This window comes from Dioscorea cayenensis, chromosome 2, assembly GCF_009730915.1.
Source record: "Dioscorea cayenensis subsp. rotundata cultivar TDr96_F1 chromosome 2, TDr96_F1_v2_PseudoChromosome.rev07_lg8_w22 25.fasta, whole genome shotgun sequence".
NCBI lineage: Eukaryota > Viridiplantae > Streptophyta > Magnoliopsida > Dioscoreales > Dioscoreaceae > Dioscorea > Dioscorea cayenensis.
In genome coordinates this window covers 12,216,290-12,241,823 of record NC_052472.1, presented here as the reverse complement: position 1 = coordinate 12,241,823, position 25,534 = coordinate 12,216,290, and the positions used below count along the sequence as shown (strand labels likewise).

General features: G+C 42.7%; 1 non-coding gene across 1 annotated transcript; it reads right to left on the bottom strand.

The window, feature by feature from the left end:
• Positions 1-1,275: 1,275 nt before the first annotated feature.
• LOC120281829 lies at positions 1,276-1,382 on the bottom strand. The gene has a single exon (XR_005542812.1). It is a non-coding gene; the product is annotated as a small nucleolar RNA R71 (small nucleolar RNA).
• Between the last annotated feature and the right edge of the window lie 24,152 nt (positions 1,383-25,534).

Here is a 25,534-nt window from a genome sequence, read left to right as displayed (position 1 = left end):
GTAACAAGTAATAGAGTGGTACTCCATGAGGGGTAGGGTTGTCAAACCATAGGGACTGGACTTTTAGTACAAATTGATTTTCTAATCTCTAGTAAGTCAAAGCTATATGAGTGCGAGGTGTTGAGATTGGACATGGTTGAGAGGGTTTATCATTTGGAATCCCTAGAGCTCATTGCAATTCTATATGAGTGCGAGGTGTTAAGATTGTTCGATTTCTCCTCCGGGACATGTATAGAGTTAGGCATGGTTTACCTTAGATTTGGGACTATGCAATTAAGGATTTTCACGACTCACTATTGCATTAATTAGGAAGCATAATAGATGTTTCTTGCACTTGAAATGATTGTCCTAGGCGCAATAATATCCGGGTACCCCATCTTTATCGATTGCCTTACTTTCTCCTTTATTTGTGCTCTCTTTCTTGTTGTTTTTACTCTTGAGAATTGAATCTTGTCACACATATCACTATTCATCTTCCACATTAGTTAAGAAACAATTTAAGTGTCTTTATTCGCTACTTTCTGTGGATACGATACCCACTCATCTGGGATTATTACTTCGACACCCGTGTACTTGTGGTGTACACGCATATTCGGGCGTGTCAAGTTTTTGACGCCGTTGCCGGGGAGTAGGCGTTTAGAGATACTTTGCACTTTGTTTTTCTCAGCTATTCATTTATTCATTCTATTTCATATCTTCTTATTCTATTATCGTTCAAATTTTGTTTCCTTTTTTTTGGTGTAGCTCCAAGTTATGACCCGAGGAAATCCCTCCATACTGATAGAAGGAGATCCCGGGCTAGAACGTACACTTTGAAGAAAAGGGAAAGAATCTGTACATTAAAAGTCTAATCTAGCTGATTTGGAGCTAGAAGAATTTTAAAACATGGCAGAATAGAATGAGCAGCAGCGGACATTATCCGATTGTGCCAGACCTTCAGTATTTGGAACACAATCAAGCATTGTGTGTTCCCTGATTATAGCTCAGAACTTCGAGCTGAAGCCGACATTCATCAATATGTTGCAGCAATCCGCGCAGTTCAATGGTTTGGCAGATGAGGATCCAAACAGTCATATAGAGAACTTTCTCAAGGTGTGTGATATGCTGAAGATTAATGGGGTAACGGATGATGCCATCAAGTTGAGGGCTTTTCCATTTTCCTTGAAAGGGAGAGCGAAGCTGTGGCCACACTCATTACCTAGATCATCAATTACCACATGGGAGGAGATGGTAGAAGCTTTTCTTGGCCGTTATTTCCCTCCCAGAAAATCTGCAAAGCTTAGGAATGAGATCTCATTCTTTGTACAATTGGAATTGGAGTCTCTATTTGAGACATGGGAAAGGTTCAAGGAGCTCCTGAGAAAGTGCCCGCAACACGGATTCCCGAAGTGGATGATAATTCAGACATTTTACAATGGACTAAATCCGAGTACAAGGCAACTCTTGGATGAGGCAGCAGGAGGTACCTTAGGTAGCAAGACCAATGGAATTCTAGGGAGAAAAAAAATGTGGCCGGTCTCCATGAGATAGATGCAGTGACTTTGTTGGCGGCTCAAGTGGAATCATTGAGTAAGAAGTTAGATCTTCTAACTTCGAACAGAGTAGCGGCCATGATTACTTGCACCGGATGTGGTGGAGGACATGCTCCCTCCGATTTCCCGATATCTATTGGTGATGCATCTTCAGTTGAGAAACGTCGATTTTGTAAGTAATAGCATGAGGACTCAAGGGAACCCATATAGTAACACCTACAATATGGGTTGGAAGAATCATCCCAATTTCTGGTAGAGCACCAAGGTCCACAAAAGGCCATGGGGCCACCTTGTTTCCAACAACAAGGCCCAATTGTGGAAAACAGAGTTTTAGGTTTGGAGACCCGAATGACTGATTTGGAGAAGGCCTTAACTAGGTTTGTGCAATCGTCAAATACAAGGTTTGAATCAGTTGAGGTTATACTTCGCAACCATACCGCCTCCTTACATAATCTTGAAAATCAAGTGGGGCAGATAGCGAAGTCCTTATCGGAAAGGCCACATGGAAGTTTGCCGAGCAATACTGAGACCAACCCTAGAGAGCATGTGAAGGTGATCACTTTGAGAAGTGGTCGTGAGGTCGATGGTAGGCTTTCGAGTGAGAAGCCAAATGAACACACACCCGAGGTTATAGAGGTTGAAGAGGGAACAAGCAAAGAGAAGGAGGTGTCATCTCCACCTTTAAAGACAAGGATCCCTTATCCCTCTAGATTGAAGAATGACCAAGGGGATGAACAGTACAAAAAGTTCCTGAGTTTGTTCAAGAAACTCCACATTAATATTACTTTTGTTGAGGCATTGGCCAAAATGCCTAAGTATGTCAAATTCTTAAAGGACTTGTTGACAAAGAAGAGGAAGTTGGAGGAGAGTGTTTCAGTAATCTTAGATGCGTCTTGCTCGGTAGTCTTAGAAAAGAAAATGCCGAACAAGAAGAAAGACCCATGTGGCTTTATCATTCCGTGTAATATCGGCAATCTAGGTGAAGAAATGGCATTGGCAGATTCAGGAGCTAGCATCAACGTCATGCCATACACCTTCTTTAACAAGCTAAGCTTGGGCGAGCCTAGACCTACTCGGACGACTATGCAACTAGTGGACCGAACGGTGAGACATCCGAGAGGTATTATCGAGGACGTGCTTGTCAAGGTGGACAAGTATATTTTTTCAGTTGACTTTAGTAGTGCTAGATGTTGATGAGGATGCGGATGTACCCTTGATACTTGGGAGGCCGTTTTTGCGGACTTCCAAGGCATTGATTGACATGGACGGCGGAGAGCAAACTTTGAAAGTTGGAGATGATAAGCTCACATACCGCCTTGCTGAAGCCATGTGGCATTCTCTTGATTTTGATGATACTTTGTATTTTCTAGACGCTACTGATGAGATTGTTGATGAGTACATGCATGAAATGTTCAATCCGAAACAATACGAAGGCTTGTTCGACCAAGAGGAGGACAATGAAGAAGTAATGATGCTTCATTTGATGGAAGAAGTATCATCTACCCCTGGGATCTTGAAGAAGATGCTCCGGAAAATTGAAGAGGGCTAGGAGACACCACCAAAAACACTGCAAGGATGTTGGAGACGTGTGTGAACCGAACAATTTGAGTGAACCATTTCAAGGCGGCCTCAAGCCTGACAATTCAACCTCTACCCTCAAGAGATTTTGCTCATCATGTTTCCAAGCCATGGGTAAGAGGGCAACTTTCATCTATAAGCCCTCGTGAGGTAAGACAAGGAACATCAACCTAAGTGACATTAAACAAGCGCTTCATCGGGAGATAACCCGAGGGTTTACTGTTTTCTTAGTGTTAGTTTAGTGTTTGGATGAATAAAGTGTTGAGTGTTGGTGTCTTGATTTGTATATACTTGTGTTGCGATTTTATTATGTGTTTTCAAGTTCATCGTGTGTTTTCATGTGAATTTGGCAAAGTTTTGGTCGTTTGAGCTATTTCTCTTATTTTTTCAATGGTATAAATTGCATATTAGGGCAGGCTCTGAGTGTGTAAGCATGTTCAAAAATTTTCTGCAGAGCCTACAAAGTGTCGAGTTAACACACGCCCATGGTTTTGTATTGCAAGCTCATCCAAAGAGGGCACAAGGGCGTGGACTCACACCTGTGAACGACCATACAATCTTCGCACGCTCGTGGGTAATTTCCGCATGTGCGTGTGAAGTCCTGCAGAGATTGGCAGACTTTCCCGAAAAGCACACAGGGGCGTGGACTCGCCCCTGTGGTTAACCTTGTGAAAATCGCATGGGCGCGGGTAATTTCCGCATGCCCGTGCGAATCTCTGTAGAGGAGCTCTCTTTATCCTGAGAAGTCATAGGAGCGTGCGCTTGCCCCTGTGAGTTAGGCTTGTGAATACCTACGCCCGTGTGGAATTTTCACACAGGCGTGCGGAACATTTAGCAAGTTTTGTCAGATGTCTAGAGCAGCCACAGGGGTGTGCGGCTGCCCCTGTGTGTCCGGCGCACTAGCTTGGGTATTTCTCACACGCCCGTGTATTTGTGTTCAGAGGTAATGAGTGTTTTCCCGAGAGCGCACAGGGGCGTGCACCAGCCTCTTTGATGCTTTCCTATGGGCGTACACGGTCGTGTGTAATTTTCGCACGCCCGTGTGGATGTACAGAACTCCAAGAGGCGTGAGTCCTTTTAAAAGGATTATCGTTCCTCTTCACCCTAATATCCTCCGGTTGTCTGAGAGCACTTCTACATTGTTTCCCGACCTCATATCGCCAATTTGGAAGGATTTTACTTGGTTTTCCGGCCATTTTCAAAGCTTTCCCATCTCAACTCAACGGTAAGCCCTATCTTTGATTTCCTTCACAAATTCATGATTTTCATCATTGAAACTAGTCAATAATACTTCGTTTCTTCAATTAGAATGATTATTTATATTTAGAACAAAGAAAAAGCGTTGTAATGGTGCATTTGTGGAGTTTAAAGCGCGGCCACGTCAAGAAGGGCCTAAGCAAGGGGGTGCTACCTTATTATCCATGTAAGAAGGGAAGTGATTTTCCCCAAGCAAGGAGGTGCTCTGATAAACATGAAGTAGATTCACACAAGCAGACACGTCAATTGAAGTAATACATGCAAAGCAAGGTCGAATTCATAGAGACTAGATAGTACTAGTACTAACCCTATCTTCATTAGCTAACTAAAACATGTTACCTGATTAATCTAAAAAGGAAACGAAATAAAAAAACAAGTAAAAGGCCTAAGAAAGGGAAAACAAGTAACTGAATTAGTGAATAAAGATAGTGTATGGATCGATTTCACTTAGGATGATAAAGATTAAGGAGATTCTAGTTTAAAATAGAATAAACCTTATCTAGCAAGAATGAAGGAAATAAAAAATACACCAAGTGCTCTCTCAAGACTCCCTAGTGTCTAAGCCTGTGCTAAGGCTTGAAGTGAATCTCTCCTACTTCTACCCTCACTCGATTGCAATGAGTTCTAGGGTTTCCATGTCAATAATTGGGGACTAACCGCCAAAATTCCAATCAAAAGGTACATGCCACCTTTACTATCTCTAGCGAGCATCAGTGATACGTATTCAACAAAAGTGTGTTCTAATTACAAGGATCTCTCAACACACAAGCAATAACAATATGGAAGTGTGATAAGTGCTTGAGTAGACATATTTTTATATATGTTTTACATGCATTGAGCATCATTTTTACTGTGGTTTATGTCTCATATTGTGTATTTGGTGTTCTTTTATGCATATAGGTTGTGAATGCCTTGAAGAGTAAAAAGGAAGCAAAGATAGGCTATAAAGACATAATGTTGGGAGTTCTTGTTCAATTCAAGGACCAAGACACGAGAGGAGTTTATAAACGTGGAGATGTGTGCCAACTTCCAAGAAGAGTTAAGTCAATTCACTAGTTGGAAGGGCACAAAGGCAGCCACATCTTCATGTTTCTTCTCTTTGTGAAGATTGCAAGACCTCTCAAAGATACATCGATGAAGAAAAGTTTTATAGCCTACCACATGGACGTGTGCCCGGACATGTGGCCTTAAGAGAAGAGTGTTCGGGATCGCGTTTTTGTGAAAAAAAGTACTGTAGCAATTGTACTCGTAGTATTATCGTAGCGAAATTACTGCTCACGCGGCGCGCTGGAAATTCCAGCGCCCGCGTGGAAATTCTTGCGACCACGCGGCGGCGTGGAAAAATCCACAGCGGGCGCGTGAGGGCACGTGACAGACGCGATCTAAGGCCTATAAATAGCCGTTTTGCCTTATTCTTTCTCATCTTTTGTGCGGCTCTTGAGGGGTGAGACGGCTAGGGTTTGGAGAGGAGGTCTTTGCGGCTTTGGAGGCGCTTCGTCACCAACTTTGATCGATTCCTCCTCCGTCATAGCATCAAGGAAGCCACCGGTGAACCTAGCTTCGGAGTGGGTCCTTCAAGACGTCGAAGCTCTCCATCAAGGCCATCAGTTCATACATAAGGGGGTTTATTTCTATGGTTTTAATGTACTTTCATTCATTGATGGTGTGTTTTGTATGTTGCTCCATGGAGGGCTAAAACCCTAGAGGGTATTTGGGCTTGTGAACCCTAGGATTCTCATCTTTTGTGGATTTGCTTAGTGTTTCTATTTAATCCGAGTTTGATTAAGTTTTAATCTTGTATTCTCATTGCTTGTTTGTTTAATTAATCCTTGTGGTTGATTGGATTTGCATGATTTGTTGCTTTGGTGGGAGAGAGATCTCCATTACGGTTAGAACCTCAAGATTGAAGAGGGTTGAGAGGGTGAATCATGAGATAGTGAAGTATCCCCTTTCCCCTCCGATTGGTGTATTCTATCTCCATTCCCTAAGCTCTTTGCCACCATATTTGGTGGGAGGCGTGAGATTGCTCGATTTCTCCGCCGGGACCTTGTAGGGGGTTAGGATCCTTCGCCGGGAATTAGGGGTTGGATCAATCTTTAGGAATTGGATACACAATTTGGAATCCCTAGAGTGCTTTTGCGGGTCATATGTGGTGTGAGGTGTTGAGATTGAGCGATTTCTCCACGGGACCTCGTAGGGGACTAGTATCGGTGATCTAGAGATAGACCCGATTATGTTTGGATTTCCACGACTTAACTTACTCATCATAGAAACACTTTGCTTATCCGGTACCTAATACCCTGAATCCTAGGGGAGCAATGCCCGAATACTCCCACTTTTTACTCGATTGAGATTCTTCTTCCATTTTACCCTTGCATATTTGTCTCCGGTGTTCATCTCTTCGACATTAGATCACCACACTATCCCATTATCATTAGGCTAGATAGCGAGAGAAGAAGTTAGTACTAGTAGCCCACTTTCCCTCGTGGATTCGACTACCCGACTCACCGGGTATTTATTACTTCGACACCCGTGCACTTGCGGTACACACACGCATATTCGGACGTGTCAAAGTGCCACTTTTTGATAGCCAAATCCAACAAATAAAACAAGGTTGAATTTGGAAGCAAATGGTAGTTCTATATTAAAAAGCAATCAAAAGATAAAAACAATTCCTAACCTATATCAATCTAGGCACCCAAAGAAGTTAGCCCTCCATGGAGCTCATATTCAATAATACAAAGATTAAACTCAATCCCTAAAGCACTAAACATATAATAGACCCCCCCTCTCTTTCTCAATGATGTGTGGTTGGAGATGATGTGAGCCGCTATCGTCACCAATGGATAATCCATCCGATGACTCCTTCAAACTCCCTCTACAATGGTTCAAGGCCTCCTCTAACCATAGCCAAAGATCTCCAGAGCTTTTCTCCCAAAAATCTGCCAAAACTTAATACCTAAAACATTTTTAATATCTCTATTCATACTAGCTAGACCCGACCCTTACACGGGCAGGTGTATGGGAGTGTTCCTTGCCCATGTATCTCATAGGAGAATCCTGAAATTCTCTGAAAACTCAATGTACACAGGCAAATGTACACGGTTATGTTCTTCTAACTTTGGTCGTGTATCTCCCAGGAATTCCACTTCTTCGGTTTTTCAGTTACATGCTCATTCAACTGCTCCTCTGCCCTTGGTCTTGTCTGGGACGCGCTATTTGATCCTTCAAGTGTACATAGGCATGTTTGACACACCCTTTGCGTGTGTACCACAAGTGCACCGGTTGTCAAAGTAATAAAATTACCCTGGTGAGTGGGTAGTCGTATCCAAAAGGAATAGTGATGACAAACACAAAAATTGCTATTTAACTATGGTGAAGATGGATCAATAGTGGTGCGAACAATATCAATGTGAAAGGAAAAGAAATAAAGAAAACAGGAAAGAGAGAAACAATAAAATGAGATAAAAGGCGATCGATATAAAGTGGGGCACTCGGACATTGCTCACCATAGAACTATTGCTTCAAGTGCAAGACCAATCATTATGTCTCCCAACTGATGTCTAATCAGTCATGGAAATCATTAAACACATGATCCTAAACCTAAGGTCAACCGTGACTAACCCTACAATATGCCCCGGAGGAGAAATCGCTCAGTCTCAACACTTCACACTGTCCAAGGTTGATTAAAGCTCTAGGGACTCCAAGTGATAAACCCTATTCCCTAATCTAGATCTAACCCTTTGGTCCACGCGAAAGACCCCTAGTCATAATTAAGCCGCAACACTAAGGATTACTTCAACGCTTCACTCTGTTGCTTGCACAACTAAGCAAAAGCGGAGTTCCTATCTTAGCACTTCACTCTATTATGACCACAAAGAACTCTTGGAACATGGAGGTAGGATAAATCACACCAAAAGAGAAAGGGGATGTTCCGCTACCTTTCGACTCACCCTCTCAACCCTCTCCAACCTAGCTTTGTCTAACCCTCATGGTGTGTCACTCGTCCACAAGAATTACCAAGATGGATTCTCAACCCTAGTGTCACTCTAAGGGAAAATCAACTCAACAAGTATTCAAGATTGAAACTCAATTCAAACATCAATTAAAGAAAATATAATAAAAGGTCAATGAAACAAAATCATCCTAGGGTTTACAAGTCCAAGCACCCACTAGGGGTTTAGCTTTCTATAGAACAAGATACAATCAATAATGAAATCAAAGGTAAAATCATGCAATCCATGAGTAAAACCCCCTTATAGTCCATATCGATGGTCTTATGGAATAGCCTCATCTTCTCCAAAGGTTCCCTCATCAAGCCTAGGGCACACCTCGCCGAATCGATGCTAACGAAAGCTCCCTCAATAACTATCTTCTGGAGGAACGCAATGTTGAAGGCCGTGGAACCACTCCAAAATCCTTGCCAAAGCCTCTCCAAACCCTAGCCACGAGCACCTCCAAAGATGAAAAAAAGATAGAAAAAGGATCCCTCAAAACGGTTGAAATCGTGACTTAAATAGGGCCGGAATCGGACATCCACATGGTCGTGTGGAATTTCCACACGCCTGTGTGAATCTCCAGGAAATCGATTTTATGTGGTCTGCAAAAAGTAACTGCTACAGTAATTTGCTACAATAACCTTCTGCAGTACTTTGCCAAAATGCTCCCGAATCCACACTCTTCATTGAAGCCACATAAACGGGCACACATCCATGCGGTAGATCAAGTTGCGTCTTCACTAAAAGTCACATTGAAAAAGATCATGCTAACGTTGCACAAGTCAGAACACATGAGTTTGACTGCCTTTGTGCCCCTCTAATTTGCATGTTCACTCGAGCACAATGGAGGTTGGCACACACTCACATGTCTTTGAGCACAACTTGTGTCTTCACGTTTGTTCACTCCAAGATTTCATCAACAATGTGCATCCGTGACCTACTTTGGTTTTTTTCTTCCATAATTGTCTCAACAACCCTACATGCACAAAATAACACAAATACACATGTATAAGCGATAAAATCTGAGGAAAGTAATGCTCATTGTAAGAAAAGAATACTTCATATTACTAATACACAAGCACTTATCAAACTCCCCCACACTTAAGATTTTGCTCATCCTCAAGCAGAAATAAAACATTGAAGCATAAAAGAATAAAATCTTGAAAGTGCTTGGCCTTAGGTTCACCAAAGCATGCAAGGAAAGAATTCTACAAGTAAGGAAAATTTTGACACGGAATAAGAAAAATCAATGCTCTAGCTAAAAACTCGAATCAAAAAGGACAACAAACTCAAAATCGTGTAAGTGTGTGTAAACTCACTCAAGTCAACCCAGCATCTACTCCTCAAAGCTCTAAGTTAGAGGGACTTATTTATCTACAAAAAAGGAAAGAAAATAGATGGTAGTAGCTTCACACATCCTCTAAGGTAGCCCTTTCCAAAGCGGCTGCTTATGTGTCTTTCACACTTTCGAGGTGGTAGCTCTTTCTACCGGGGTAGTAGCTTTCACTCATCCCATGAGATAGCTCTTTCCTTCATTAGGGCATAGCCTACATATGAAGTAGCTTCATATTCCATAGGTGGTAGCTCTTTCCACCCCAATGCGCAAACAAGACTAGCATTTTTTTGTCCAACAAGCAATTAAAGCAAGAAACAAACTAAACTAGTCCCTTAAACATCAAACATGGGTTTCCACAAGGTTTAATGAGTGAGTAGTGCAACAAGTGTCAATCGGGCAAAAAATTCCTAAAAATCCAAGTAAAAACTAGAGCATGAGAAAAGTCAATCTTAAAAATTCTCCTAAACTTAAGAATACAACCATTGCAACTAAGGTGAACCGCCATTAGCTACATGAGCATATATAATAAAAGCATAAGTATAGAACATGTGTAATGTGAACTTCCCCCCACACTTAAGATGTACATTGCCCTCAATGTACGCATGCAAGCACAATAAAATATAAATCAATCAAAAACATATGTGGAGGTGGGCAATTGAAACAATACTCCCCTAAACTCCTAATGGTACACTTGACAGAGCTATATTCCTTGAGAGTTGAGTTTCAATGGGTTGTGGAGCACACAGGGCCATGTGAATATCACATTGACCGTGTCCATGACTAGTCCTCAAATTCCATACTCATAAGACCATCTTCAAATATACACAAGAGGGTTCAGTGAAGCTCAACAAAAACAAAACAAACTTGAGTATATAAAGATAAAGCAATGAAATACAACTCAAGACAACTAAAAATAAAAGATAAACTCAGAAAGAGGATCCTTTCTGAGTGATACAAGTCCAAACTATAATGCTGAAATTAAATACAAAAAATAAGAACAAAGGGAAGTAAAGACGCATCAAATGTCAGTGTCGTTTGCTGTCTGCTCTGCTGCTACTGTTGTTGGTGAGGATACGGACACTGGTGGATCACACGGTACTACTGTAACTGGTGATGGTGGTGTCGGTGATGCCTGGGGGTCCTCAGTCTTATAACAAATGGTGATATCGTGTCTCGCTTGATTAACTGCTGTAAAATATCGAGACGCACCATCACCTCCATGTGGTTTGTAGCCTGTGTGGCGCGAACCTCTGTCAGATCTCCTTGTAATACTCCCATAGCACTCTTGAGCATCTCAAATTGATCATGGGCTCGAGTAGGAGAAAATATATGCACTGGAGGTGGCTCCTATGCTGTAGGAGGTACCTTTGTCAAAATCTGCTCAAGCTGAGACTCGAGTGTAGCCTGTGAACCCTCAGGCTTCCTCTCCCTCAACCTCGGATTGCTATGGTGGGGGCTATATTCGTCACATAGACCCCGTCTATATATCATCATATCATGCCTATGAGCCTCATTGATAAGTGCTTGTGCGATATGAATGCGAAGCGTTCATTCCTTATGTTGAGCATTACTTTTCTCGGGTTTTACACTAATATGTGTGTTTTTATGTTACTTTCATGCAGGTAGGGTTGTGAGGCCGAGTATGAAGGAAAGAAGCCAATGTGGAGCACAATGCGCTGATTTTGGAGGAAATCTTGCTAAGGTTCAAACGCGAAGACATAGGTCGGGTGTGAGATGTTAGAGTGTGTGCCAACCTCCTCGATTCTAGTTGTGACATCCATTTGGAGGGGCACAAAGGCAGTCACACTCGAGCATTCTGACTTATGCACATAGAACAAGAGCTCCACCAACTTGCTATCATTGAAGAAGCAAGTTGACAAGGTCCCCTTGCGTATTTCCCGCAAGTGCACGGGTTTGTCGAAGTAATAATCCCGGGTGAGCGGGGTCGAATCAACAGGGAGTAGGGAGTAAAGACACTTAATTCGATTCTTAGCTATGTGGAGTATCAACAATAATAAGTGTGATAATGATTCAATTCTCTACAATTAAAAGCAACGAGTAATAGAGCAAAAGTAAGAAGGAGGCAAGGCAATCGATAAAGATGGGGTACTCGGATGATGCTTCACCAAGGATAATCGTTTCAAGTGCAAGAACTCTCTATTATGCTTCCTAATCAATGCAATGGTGAGTCATGGAAATCCTTACATACATAGTCCCAAATCCAAGGTCAACTATGCCTAACTCTATTCATGTCCCAGAGGAGAGATTAAATAACCTCTCAATCTCGCACTCGAATAAAGTTGCAATGAGCTCTAGGGATTCCAAGTGATAAATCGCTTCCTAATTATAGACCTAACCCTTTGGTCCAGGCGGAAGGTCCCTAGCCACAATTAAGCCCTAGATACTAAGATCCCCTCAACGCTTCACTCCATTGCACGCGCAACTAGGCCCAGCGGAGGTTCATCCCTTAGAACATTCACTCTATTATGGCCGCAAAGAACTCAAGGAACAGAGATAGAATCTATCACGTTGGAGGGGAAAGGGGACGCTCCTGTACCTCTCGACTCACCCTCTCAACCCTCTCCAACCTAGCTTTGTCTAACGTTCGTGGTGTGTCACTCACTCACAAGGTTACCAACAAGAACTCTCAATCCTAGTGTCACTCTAGGGGAAATGTTCATACAATCAAACATTCAAGGTTGGAACTCACAATAAACATCAATTTATTGAAAGCATAATAAAGAAGTTCAAAGAAATGAATACATCCTAGGGTTCACAATCACCCAAGTACCCACTAGGGGTTTAGCCCTCCATGGACCTAAGTACAATCAAAGAAATCGAATGTAAAAGCAATGAATCCATAAAAAAACCCCCTCGATGGTCGTGTCGATGGTCTTACAGAGAGTCCTCTACTCGTCGTCCAAGGATTCCCTCGTCCGGTATAGGATACGCCTCGACGGAAACTCCCCTACCAACCTTCTTCCTCAGGAATGATGATGTTGGAGCCGTAGAACCTCTCCAAAACCTTGGCCAATACCCATCAAAACCCTAGCCAAAGCCCTCTCTCAAGTTGGGGAAAAGATGGAGAAAAGAATACCAAAATCGGGGCTGATTCGGCTTTAAATAGGGCTGGAATCGGGCGACTACACGGGCGTGGTCGCTACACGCGCCCGTGCAGAATTTCCACAAGGGCGTGGATAATTTCCACATGCCAGTGTGGATTCTCTGTTTCTCTGATTTCTCGGCCGGCTGTGAACAGTGCTTCTACAGTACTTGCTACCGTGTTGCTACAGTGCTCTGCTACAGTCTTAGACCTGAATAACGTCCCAATTCCATACTTTCATCGGGGTAACGCAAACGGGCACACGTTCACGTCGTGAATCACTTACTTCTTCAATGATATATATGTTGGTGGAGCACTTGTTCTTATATGCATAAGACGGAATGCTCGAGTGTGACTACCTTTGTGCCCCTCCAAATGGATGTGCTCACTCGAATGCGAGGAGGTTAGCACACACTCTAGCAGCTCACACCTGTCCTATGTCTTCGCGTTTGAACCTTAGCAAGATCTACTCAAAAATAGGTGCGTTATGATCCACATTGGCCTATTTCCTTCATACTCAGCCTCACAACCATTCCTGCATAAAAGTAACATAAAATCACACATATTAATGTAAAAACCTGAGAAAAGTAATGCTCAACATAAGGAATGAACACTTCGCATTCATATCGCACAAACACTTATCACAAGTGATCCACGACGTGAACGTGTGCCCGTTTGCGTTACTCCGATAAAAGTATGGATTCGGGAAGCTATTCAGGGCGGATACTGTACCAGAGCACCGCAGCAACGAGGAGCAAGTACTGTAGCAGCACTGTTTACAGCCGGCCGAGAAAAAAGAAGTTCAGAGAATCCACAATTGCATGTGGAAATTATCCACGCCCTTGTGGAAATTCCGCACGAGCGCGTGAAGCATCCACGCCCGTGTAGTCGCCCGATTCCAGCCTATTTAAAGCCTAATCAGCCCCGATTTTAGTATTCTTTTCTCCATCTTTTCCCCAACTTGAGAGAGGGCTTTGGCTAGGGTTTTGAGGGGTATTGGCCAAGGTTTTGGAGAGGTTCTACGGCTCCGACATCGTTATTCCTTAGGAAGAAGGTTGGTAGGGGAGCTTCCGTCGAGGCGTATCCTATACTGGACGAGGGAATCTTTGGACGACAAGTAGAGGACTTTCCACAAGACCATTGACACAACTATCGAGGGGGTTTCTTTATGGATTCATTGCTATAACATTCTATTTCTTTGATTGTACTTAGCTCCATGGAGAGCTAAACCCCTAGTAGGTACTTGGGTATTTGTGCACCCTAGGATGTATTCGTTTCATTGAATCTCTTTATTATGATTTCAATTAATTGATGTTTATTGTGAGTTCCAACTTTGAATGCTTGATTGTATGAACATTTCCCCTAGAGTGACACTAGGGTTGAGAGTTCTCATTGGTAACCTTGTGAGTGAGTGACACACCACGAGCGTTAGACAAAGCTAGGTTGGAGAGGGTTGAGAGAGTGAGTCGAAAGGTACATGAGCATCCCCTTTCCCCTCCGATGTGATAGATTCTTCCTCCGTTCCTCGTGTTTTTTGCGGCCATAATAGAGTGAATGGTCTAAGGGATGAACTTCCGCTGGGGCTTAGTTGCGCGTGCAACGGAGTGAAGCGTTGAGGTGATCTTAGTATCTAGCGCTTAATCGTGGTTAGGGACCTTCCACCTTGACCAAAGGGTTAGGTCTATAATTAGGAAGAGATTTATCACTTGAAATCCCTAGAGCTCATTGCAACTCTATGCGAGTGCGAGGTTGGGAGGTTATCTAATTTCTCCTCCGGGACATGTATAGAGTTAGGCATAGTTGACCTTAGATTTGGGACTATGTAATTAAAGATTTCCACGACTCACCATTGCATTGATTAGGAAGCATAATAGAGGCTTCTTGCACTTGAAACAACTATCCTAGGTGGAGCATTATCCGGGTACCCCATCTTTATCGATTGTCTTACCCCCTTCTTTACTTTTGCTCTCTTACTTGTTGTTTTTATTGTTGAGAATTGAATCATTGTCACACTTATCATCATTGATCTTTCACATAGCTAAGAAGCGAATTAAGTATTTTTATTCCCTATTCCCTGTGGATTCGATACCCGCTCATCCGGGATTATTACTTCGACAAACCCATGCACTTGAGGGATATACTTTGCATTTTGTTTTCTTAGATATTTCACCATACATTCTATTTCCTATCTTCTTATTCTATCATTGTTCTGACTTTTCCTTATTCTTTTTATTGTAGATAATGATTAACATGTTTAAGTCATTTGACACTATCATGAGAATGGTTGAACACGTGGAATAGAAAGTTCAACCAATTACATGGCATGACATGTCGTGTTATTCTCACCATGAGCAGTGTACAACTCAACTACCAGTAGAAGAATCGATTGAAGAGTACATCGCCAGGATTCAAGGGCAAAACTATGAATTAGATAGTATGATAAAGCAGTTTGAGGAATCCACGTCGGTGTCAATGAGCAGCCAGTTGGAGAAAAGTGTAGAAAGAATCCTTGCTCAGTTTGATTCTTCCTATCAAGACCAAAGGTAGGAACTCTTTTCAGTTGGGGTTGCTATTTCAAAAGGGGAACTATGTGGAATGGACACGTTGATATCCGTTGCAGATTGTAAAGAAATAGATACCCAGTTAGAAGAGGAGGAGAATAACTGTGAACATGAGGCAAATGATTTCGAGGAGATTGATAAATTAAAGGAAGGCAGCTTGCGTCCATCAATTGTTGAACCACCAGAACTTGAGCTTAAAACTCTTCCAACACATTTGGAATATGCATTCTTAATGAAGGACTCTAAACTCCTTATGATTGTAGCTTCAAACTTGTCTGCGCAGCAGAAGGATAAACTTGTTAGCATGTTGAAAAAGCACAAATCAGCTATTGCATGGAAGATCTCCGACATTAGGGGTATAGACCCATCATTCTGCATTCATAAGATCCTAATGGAGGATGACTACAAATCTGTGATCCAACCTCAGCGAAGATTGAACCCGAATATGAAGGAAGTTGTTAAGGCGGAGGTAATAAAACTTTTGGATGCAGGAATTATCTATCCCATATCAGACAGCAAGTGGGTGAGCCCGACCCAAGTTGTCCCGAAAAAAGGAGGAATGACAGTAGTGAAGAATGAAAAGAATGAGTTAATCCCCACTAGGATAGTTACTGGTTGGCGAGTTTGCATTGACTATAGAAGACTGAATGACGTCACTCGGAAAGATCACTTTCCTTTGCCATTTATTGACCAAATGTTGGAACGACTAGTGGGGCATCATTTTTACTATTTCCTTGATGGCATGTCGGGATACTTTCAAATCCTAATAGCTCCAGAAGATCAAGAGAAAACCATATTTACTTGCCCTTATGGTACTTTTGCTTATAGACGAATGCCTTTCGGGTTGTGTAATGCCCCTGTAACATTCTAGCGCTGCATGACGGCCATTTTTGATGACTTTCTCGAAGATATTATGGAAGTTTTCATTGATGATTTTTCAGTGTTCGGGGACTCTTTCGATGCTTGCTTAAATAATTTGGAAAGAGTCTTAGTGAGATGTGAAGAGACGAATCTCGTCCTCAACTGGGAGAAGTGTCACTTTATGGTGGAAGAAGGCATTGTCCTTGGACATAAGATTTCCCAGCCAGGTATGGAGGTGGATAAGGTGAAGATTGAGATAATTGAAAAGCTTCCTCCGCCTACGAATGTTAAAGGGATCCGCAGTTTCTTGGGTCATCCAGGTTTTTACAGAAGGTTCATTAAGGACTTTTCGAAGATCTCCCAACCGTTGACCAAACTCTAGGAGAAGGATACTGCTTTTGATTTCGGAAATGATTGTCTGAATGCATTTAATATGCTGAAAGAAAAGTTAGTGCATGCAACAATCCTAACAACAGCGAAGTGGGATGAGCCGTTTGAAGTAATGTGTGATGCTAGTGATTATGCAGTGGGAATGGTCTTGGGTCAGAGGAGAAGCAAGTAATTTCAACCGATCTATTATGCTAGCAAGACTCTCATAAGTGCACAAGAGAATTACACCACTACTGAAAAGGAATTATTAGCAGTAGTGTTTGCTTTTGATAAATTCAGACCATATCTCATCCTATCTAATATCACAGTGTTCACGGATCACTCTGCACTCCGTTATCTCATGAATAAGGCAGATGCGAAACCGAGATTGATTTGGTGGATATTGTTATTGCAAGAATTTGATATGGAAATAAAAGATAAAAAGGGGACAGAGAATGTGGTTGCAGATCATCTGTCGAGATTAGAAGATTGTGAGGGGCAAGAACCAGCAAGCAAGGAAATTAATGATTTCTTTCCTGAAGAGCATCTGTATGCGGTACGGGTATCAGAATCAAAAGATGTTCCATGATTCGCAGATTTTGTGAATTATCTGTCAGGAAGGGTATTGAAGCAGGGTTTAAGCTTTCAGCACAAGAAGAAAATTTTCAGTGACCTTAACAACTTTTTTTGGGAAGATCCTTACCTGTTCCGTATTTGTGCAGATCGGGTGGTGCGAAGGTGTGTTTCTAGGGAGGAAGGTTGGAACATCATTGCGCATTGTCACTCAGGCCCAGTGGAAGGGCATTATGCTTTAAGTCGAACTGTAGAGAAGGTTTTAGCCGCTGGGTTCTATTGGCCAACCTTATTCCAAGATGTTCATCAATTCGTTTTATGATGTGATAGTTGTCAAAGGGCTGGAAATTTATCATGAAGGGATGAGATGCCTCAAAATCCCATGCAATTTTGTGAGGTATTTGATGTATGGGGGATTGATTTTATGGCACCATTTCCGAAGTCCAATGGAAATCAATACATTCTGGTAGCAGTTGATTATGTTTCTAAGTGGGTAGAAGCCCAGGCTCTTCCAACTAATGATGCAAGAACTGTGGTGAAGTTTTTAAAGAAGCTATTTACTCGCTTTGGAACTCCAAGAATTATCATCAGTGATCGGGGAACCTATTTTTGTAATACACAATTGGCAAAAGTGTTAAAGCGTTATGGAGTTCATCATCGTCTTGTTACTCCTTACCATCCACAAATAAGTGGGCAAGTGAAGGTTACAAACAGAGAACTCAAGAGAATATTAACCAAATCAGTGGAACAAGGGAAACGAGATTGGTCCGAAAGGTTGGATGACACACTTTGGGCTCATAGAACAGTATACAAAACCCCAATAGGGACCACTCCCTATAATTTAGTGTATGGAAAATCTTGTCATTTACCGGTGGAATTAGAGCACAAAGCATATTGGGCAATTAAAGTGATGAATTTCGACTTGAGCAAATCTGGAGAACAACGAATATTGCATCTCAACGAGTTAGACGAATGGAGGATGAAGGCATATGAGAATGCAAGGATATACAAGGAAAGAATTCAGAAGTGGCATGACAAGCATATTAAGATTCCGAAGGACTTCAAAGCAGGCGATCAGCTGTTACTATTCAACTCTTGTCTACGTTTATTTCCGGGGAAACTAAAATCAAGGTGGTCTGGTCTGTATACCATAACCGAAGTTTCACCCCATGGAGCCATTGAGATTAACCATCCGGAGAAGGGCACATTCAAGGTGAATGGACATAGGCTAAAACCATACTATGGCGGAGAGATTTGCAGTGACAATAGAGAAGTATTTTTCCTCCATGAACCCCCGTGAGGTAAGACAAGGTACGTCAAGCTTAGTGACGTAAAACAAGCGCTTCTTGGGAGACAACCCAAGTGTTTACTGTTTTCTTATTTTTAGTTAGGTTGTTTGCATGAATAAATTGTTAAGTGTTGGTGTCTTGATTTTTATGATGCTTGTGCTGCGATTTTATTGTGGGTTTTTAAAGTCATTGTGTGTTTTCAAGTGGAATTGGCGAAGTATGGTCGTTTGACCTCTATTTCATGTTTTTCACTGGCAAAATTTGCATAATAGAGCAGGCTCTGAGTGTGTACACATGTTTAGAAATTTTCTGCAGAGGCTGCAGATTTTTCTAAGTCATCCAGAGAAAACACACGGGTGTGTGGAATTTCCGCACGCCCGTGGAGTTGCACTGCGAAGCTCATCCAGAGAAGGCACAGGGGTGTGCGGCTGCTCCTGTGAATGACCATGCGACTGTCACACGCCCGTGGGTAATTTCCGCACGGGCGTGTGCATTCCTGCAGAGTTGGGCGGATTGTCCCGAGAGCACGCAGGGGCGTGGACTCGCCCCTATGGGCGACCTTGTGAACCACACATGGGCGTGGGTAATTTCCACACGCCCGTGCGAAATTCTGCAGAGGAGTTCTCTCCATGCCGAGAAGACACAGGGGCGTGTGGCGGCCCCTTTGAGTTGGGCATGTGACTGTCCACGTCCGTGCGGAATTCCCACACGGGCGTGTAAAACATTTGACAAAATTTCTCGAATATCCAGCGAAGCCACAGGGGTGTGCGTCCACCACTGTGATACCTTTGTTTGAGGGTGCACCGGCGTGGGCTATGCCGCACGCCCATGTGGATCTCCAGGAATTAAAGTCTGTCTGCTCTCCCAATACAATAGTCACACCTTACTCCTCAGCTGACCCTAGGTCGCTCAAAGAACATCTTCCAACATTCTCTTGACCTCTTCTTGCTGTCTTTGAATCAATTGATTGTGCATTGTGCGGATTGTAGAGGTGTTTTGCTTCAACTCATCGGTAAGACCTTATTTCTTCTCATCATCGACTTCCCTTGAGTCTAGCTGATTACATGCGATTTAAATGGATAATACACATCGGTTTCTTGCTAAAATAGTTATGATTTGTTTTTGAGAAGATCTATGAGTGAGATGGGGTTGTAACTAGGAGAATGACTGCAAAGGCCATGCGTTTTCCACACCCTGTTAAAGTACACGGGCGTGTGGAATTTCTGTACGATCGTGCGTTATTATTTTCCTGCAGAAATTAATTGATTTTCTTTTCTAATACACACAGGTATGGCCACAAGATCAAAGAAGGCAGTCGCTAAACGTCCTAGAGGGCCTGCCCCTGAGCCGGAAGTCATGAAATTCACAATTCCTGAGTATCGAGCTCGGTTTGAGCGGTTAGCGAAGCTTAAGTTTGGTCAAACGCGAATCCCGGATGTTGGGTCACTCAGGAAGGTGCAACTAGTAGATGACATGGCTGATGAGGTCGAGAAACTATTATCAGTCGGTAGTTGGCACAAGATATTGAATATTCATGACCCTACTATCCGTTCACTCACTTTGGAGGTGCTTGCTTCATTTGAGTTCGACCGCTCTTATGCTCATTTTGATAGTGTCGGCGCTATTCAGTTCAGAGCTTTTGGGCAACATCATAGTATGAGCGTCACACAGTTCTCCACTAGACTTGGTTTATACGATGAGGAGTATCTTTTGAGACCCGAGGAGTATGAGAGTCTTCCAATTGACATGTCAGGTTTATCTCCCACGGAGGCGTATAGAATACTATGTGGTAAGGGGCGATATGAACAAGGAGTGTCCAAGGCCTCATGTTTATCTCGACCTAGTTATAGATATCTTCACGCCATCATAAGCAGGTCAGTGAATGGTCGCGGTGATAGCACAGGAGTCATAAACAAGCAAGAACTTCTGTACTTATACTCCATGATGCGAAACGAGCCGGTCCATCTGGGGCATATTTTAGCGGAGTATTTGAAGCATCAAGGACAGTATCCCAGACTAGGTGTCATTTTCTCCAGTCCATACATTACTAGACTCATTTTGGGGATCAGTCTACGAGACACAATCAGCGGAGCCGAGAAGACAATCATACCAGCACCACTTGGGTTAGAGACAATGAGGCTCATGGGTTTTGTCCGTAAATGTCCAAATGGTGTTTATGTGCTCAATATACCATTCGAGGATAACGGTGATGAGCCTCAGTCAGCACCAATGGAGACTGATGCACCTCCAGCGGCGGAGAACATATCCCCCGTACGTTTGTTTACACAATCTCAAACCCATGATCTCTTTGAGAGGCTCGAGAATGCTTTAGGAGTGGTGCGGGTAGAGGTTTCTGAGATCAGGGCCACGTAAGCCGCTCAATAAACAGAGTTCATGGCACGCTTTGACGTATTACAACAGATTTTAGAGCGAGACGTCGCCTCTTCATTTATTTTGCGACCGAGGACTCCTCATGCTCCCTCGATATGTACGGCACCCTCATCTCCTACCCCGGCACCGTGGACCCACCATGTGCATCTTCACCAGCAGCAGCAGCAGCACCTGAGCCCGAGGGCGACACCGACATTTGATTTTTAGTTCTTTTTCTTTTATGCATTTTATTTTAGACTTGTTCACTCAGAAAAGATTCTCCTTTTGAGTTTATTTTCATTTTGCATCTCAAGTTGTATTCATTGTCTATCTTTTATATATACTTGAGATATTTTGTTTTTATTGAGCTTCACTGAACCCCCTCGTGTATGCGTGCAGATGGTCTTGTCTTCTTTGGAATTGAGACTTAGTCATGTGTACGGCCAAGGTGCTTAGGCACTTAGCCGTGTGAGCTTCACAACCCGTCGGAATACTACCCCCATGGAATTAGCTTCATCAAATGCAACACTAGGAGTCAGGGGAGTATTGTTTTGATTGCTTCTCCCACATTTGCTTTTGAACGATATATATTTTCAATGAGTTTGCATGTGTACATTGGGGACAATGTACAACTTAAGTGTGTGTGTGGGTGGGGGAGTTTTATAGTGCACACATTCTTTTTCTATTGTTCTTAATTGATATATGCTCACATAGCCAATGGCGGTTCACCCTAGTTGCAAGGATTGTATTCTTGAGTTTAGGAGAATTTCTAACATTGAATGTTTTCATGCTCTAGTTTTGCTTGAATGTCTAGGAATTTTTGCCCGATTTATACTTGTTACACTACTCACTTATTTGACTATTTTGAAAACTCAAGTTTGATGTTAAAGGGACTAGTTATAGTTATTTCTTGTGTTGAATTCAAAAAAAAAAAAGTTTAGTTTTATTTGTTATTTGTGCTTGTTGGGTGGAAAGAGCTACCACCTATGAAGTATGAAGCTACTCTAATAAGTCAGATACTAGTTATGCCATAATGAGAGAAAGAGCTATCTCATAGGATGAGTGAAAGCTACCACTCCGGTAGAAAGAGCTACCACCTCGAAAGTGTGAAAGCCACCTTAGCGGCCGCTTTGGAAAGGGCTACCTTAGAGGATGTGTGAAGCTACTACCATCTTTGAAATTGTTGTCACTTTTATAGATAAATAAGTCCCTTGTACTTAGAACTTTGAGGAGTATACCTTGGGTTATTTTGAGTGAGTTCACACACGTACACGATTTCGGGTTTGTTGTCCTTTTTTATTCAAGTTTTTACCTAGAGCATTGATTTTTATATTTAATGCTGAAATTTCCCTTACTTGTAGAATGCTCTCTTTGTATACTTTGGTGAACCTAAGGCCAAGCACTTTCAATATTTCATTCATTGATGCACAGAATGTTTAATTTTTGCTTGAGGACAAGCAAAAGCATAAGTGTGGGGGAGTTTGATAAGTGCTTGTGCGATATAAATGTGAAGCATTCATTCCTTATGTTGAGCATTACTTTTCTCGGGTTTTTACATTAATATGTGTCTTTTTATGTTACTTTCGTGCAGGTAGGGTTGTGAGGCCGAGTATGAAGGAAAGAAGCCAATGTGGAGCACAATGCGCTGATTTTGGAGGAAATCTTACTAAGGTTCAAACGCGAAGACATAGGTCGGGTGTGAAATGCTAGAGTGTGTGCCAACCTCCTCGTATTCTAGTTGGCACATCCATTTGGAGGGGCACAAAGTCAGTCACACTCGAGCATTCCGACTTATGCACATAGAACAAGAGCTCCACCAACTTTCCTATCATTGAAGAAGCAAGTGATCCACGACGTGAACGTGTGCCCGTTTGCATTACTCCGATGAAAGTATGGATTCGGGAAGCTATTCAGGTCGGATACTGTAGCAAAGTACTGTAGCAACAAGGTAGCAATTACTGTAGCAGCAATGTTCACAGCCGGCCGAGAAAACAGAAGATCAGAGAATCCATACGGGCGTGTGGAAATTATCCACGGCCATGCGGAAATTCCGCACGGGCGCGTGAAGCATCCACGCCCGTGTAGTCGCCCGATTCCAGCCCTATTTAAAGCCGAATCAGCCCCGATTTTAATATTCTTTTCTCCATCTTTTCCCCAACTCGAGAGAGGGCTTCGGCTAGGGTTTTGAGGGGTATTGGCCAAGGTTTTGGAGAGGTTCTACGACTCCAACATCATCATTCCTTAGGAAGAAAGTTGGTAGGGGAGCTTCCGTCGAGGCGTATCCTATACCAGATGAGGGAATCCTTGGACGACGAGTAGAGGACTTTCCACAAGACCATCGACACGACTATCGAGGGGATTTCTTTATGGATTCATTGCTTTTACATTCTATTTCTTTGATTGTACTTAGCTCCATGGAGAGCTAAACCCCTAGTGGGTACTTGGGTATTTGTGAACCCTAGGATGTATTCGTTTCATTGAATCTCTTTGTTATGCTTTCAATTAATTGATGTTTATTGTGAGTTCCAACCTTGAATACTTGACTGTATGAACATTTCCCCTGGAGTGACACTAGGGTTGAGAGTTCTCGTTGGTAACCTTGTGAGTGAGTGACACACCACGAGCGTTAGACAAAGCTAGGTTGGAGAGGGTTTAGAGTGTGAGTCGAGAGGTACTGGAGCATCCCCTTTCCCCTCCGACGTGCAACAGAGTGAAGCGTTGAGGTGATCTTAGTATCTAGGGCTTAATCATGGTTAGGGACCTTCCACCTTGACCAAAGGGTTAGATCTATAATTAGGAAGAGACTTATCGCTTGGAATCCCTAGAGCTCATTGCAACTCTATACGAGTGCGAGGTTGAGAGGTTATCTAATTTCTCCTCCGGGACATGTATAGAGTTAGGCATAGTTGACCGTAGATTTGGGACTGTGTAATTAAGGATTTCCATGACTCACCATTGTATTGATTAGCAAGCATAATAGAGGGTTCTTGCACTTGAAACAATTATCCTAGGCGGAGCATTATCCGGGTACCCTATCTTTATCGATTGGCTTACCCCCTTCTTTACTTTTGTTATCTTACTTGTTGTTTTTATTGTTGAGAATTGAATCATTGTAACAGTTATCATCATTGATCTTTCACATAGCTAAGAAGCGAATTAAGTATTTTTATTCGCTATTCCCTGTGGATTCGATACCCGCTCATCCGGGATTATTACTTCGACAAACCCGTGCACTTGCGGGATATACGCAAGGGGATCTTGTCACTCATAGTCTCCAAGCCGAGCGGCGATGGTACGAATATCTTATTGGCCCCTTTGACCACGTCTAATAAACCGATCCCGATGATGAGTTTAGTGATTTAAGGAACAAAGAAGAGGACGCTGATCCAGGCATACTATCCCTTATGCCGTAAGTACTCTGTCAGGATGTGTCTAAGGTGGATCGGTGTGCTCTGTACCGTAGAATATAGATATAACAACTCCTGTCGGCTGAGTACACAGGTGCTATCTCCATGGTTATTCATTGATCTGCTCAAAACAGCGTGAATCTATCGGTAGCTCGACCAAGAGAGATAGGTGGCCTTCGACACCCCTCGCTCATACCGATCCTTTTTGTATAGTGCTCTGTATGCACACTGCGGTGTCAGGCTGCCGGGATAATCCGCCATTAGCTGCAAATACTCCTCTGTACTGATGAACGCCTCACCATACAGACCCAAATAGACTGAAAACTATGTGACACTCACATTGTGATACTGTCTGAAGGCTCTAAACTAGATGGCATCGATGCTATCCAAGCTAGAGTACAAACGGTCAAACTCGAAGGATGCTAACACCTCCAATGTCAGCATTCTAATAGAAGGATCATGAATAGTCAACAATTTGTGCCAATTGCCAATGGTGAGGAGCTCCTCAGCCTCATCTGCCATATCATCTGCCAGCTGAACCTTCTTCAGCACGCTCAAGTTCGAGAATCGTGTCTGACCAAACTTAAGCTTCGATAATCGCTCAAATCAAGCCTAGTGCTCTCTAGGACGCTTGCCAGCTTGTTTCTTAGTCCTGGGTGCCATATCTACAAGAATTGAAAAAAAAATCGATCAAATTCACTCAAAGCAACAATACTGCAGAAATCCACACGGTCAGGTGTAAATTCCACACACCCGTGTGGATCCACAGGGCGTGAAAACCGCATGACCGCTATGCAAAAGTCCACAAATACATCAAAAATTTTGCTTAAAATTCTTTCTAAAACATGCACCAACTATTTTAACATGGAAACGAAGCGAATCACCAGTTTAATAGAACTAAATCAAGTCTGGCAAAGAAAAAGGGAATGAGAATGAAAACCTTGAAAATAACCGGAAAACTCAAATGAAATCCCTCTAAATCAATGGTGAGAAGTCAGGAGAGTGAAAGGATTCATTGTCTGAGTGTTTGGGAGTGAAAAGACGAAGAAATGCGAATAAGCTTTAAAGAAAAGTTGTGCCTCTTGGCGTTCTGTGCATCCACACGGGCGTGTGGAAATTACCCATTCCCATGAGCCTGATCCACAGGGGCACCCACACACCCCTATGGCTTTTCTGTCCACCCAAGAAATTTGGCTAAGTGTTCCACACGCCCTTGTCAAAATTCCACACAGCCGTGTGGATACTCACAGGGGTACTCACAAGGGCACTCACAAGCCCTTGTGTCTTCTCAGGATGGAGG